The following is a 1,402-nucleotide window of genomic DNA, read 5'->3' on the forward strand; positions in this document are numbered from 1 at the left end:
ATTCAGCGTATGTCATCGGCAATGGGTCGAAACGGCGATCCGGCATTCTCTGTCTCGGCTGAAATGGACGTTGTTGTTGTTATTGTTGTTATTGTTGTTGTGGTTGAGGTGCTGGGATAGTTACAGCGGCAACCTGACGATACTGTCCTCTGTTCATGCTTCTCCTATGATGCACATCATTAATCTCACCTTCCCTTCTTCTGGGTGCCCTAGCAAATGGCTTCTTAGAACTGGAAGATGAAGAACTAGAATCTTCCCTGCTTTGATAAGACTTTCAGTCCTCTCTCCACAGATAACCACATCCGAAAAGCTACCGAACGGGCAACTCCCCATACGGTCCATGAACACCCCCTGTAGGGTCCCAATAAACATGTCCGTCAACTCTCTCTCCAACATAGGAGGTTGCACCCTTGCAGCTAACTCACGCCACCTCTGGGCGTACTCCTTAAAACTTTCACCGGATTTCTGGAACAGACTCTGCAGTTGGGTTCTGCTCGGAGCCATATCCATATTGTGCTTATATTGTCTCAAGAAGGCTTCACCCAAGTCCCTCCAACTTCTAACAGATTCTCTTTTCAACTCCATGTACCAGTCCAAGGAAGCTCCAGACAAGCTGTCCTGGAAAAAGTACATCCACATCTTCTCATCGTCTGTATATGCGGAGATCTTTCTGAAATAAGCTTGAACGTGAGTGCGAGGACAAGAAGTGCCATTGTATTTGTCAAAGGATGGCGCCTTGAATTTGTAAGGAATCCTCAGCCCATCAACCAATCCCATGTTGGTTACATCAAACCCCAAAGAGTTCTGACATTCCATAGCACGGATTTTCTCAGCTAGGGCATCGACCTTCCTATCCCTTTCTTCAGTCCTTCCAACCTCGTCATCATCACTGAGGAGAGTAAACATATCCTCTTGTCTGTCGACCAACGGAGCAGGCTGGCGAGCTGGAGCACGGGTCACTCTGGAATTAGCGGTCTCTTGAGCAATAGGTTGTTCGTTGATTCTAATACCCCTCAACTCATCACCCACGGCATAGTTGTTGATGGGAACAACAACAGTAACAGTGTCATTGATTGGGCCTCCCTCTAGCAAAGTATGGTTGACAGGTGGAATCGCAGCTTCCTGTCTCTGGACCAGGGCTCGAAGTTCCTCTTGCCCTTGCACAACCCCTTGCATCATATTCATAAACTGGGCCATGTTAGCCCTCATCTCTGCCAACTCAGCTTGAACTTGGTCCATGCCTCTCTGTTGATTCAGTCTTGTAGCGTAGCGGTGCGGACGACGATCAACAATCCTGCCTGAAACAGGAACCAGAATGAGAAGTCTTCTTCAAAGATACCTGTAATGCAAGAATGATATGTGTATGATGCACATGATGCGTATGATGCATATGATATGTTTT

Source organism: Lathyrus oleraceus, chromosome 7 (assembly GCF_024323335.1).
Source record: "Lathyrus oleraceus cultivar Zhongwan6 chromosome 7, CAAS_Psat_ZW6_1.0, whole genome shotgun sequence".
Taxonomy (NCBI): Eukaryota; Viridiplantae; Streptophyta; class Magnoliopsida; order Fabales; family Fabaceae; genus Lathyrus; species Lathyrus oleraceus.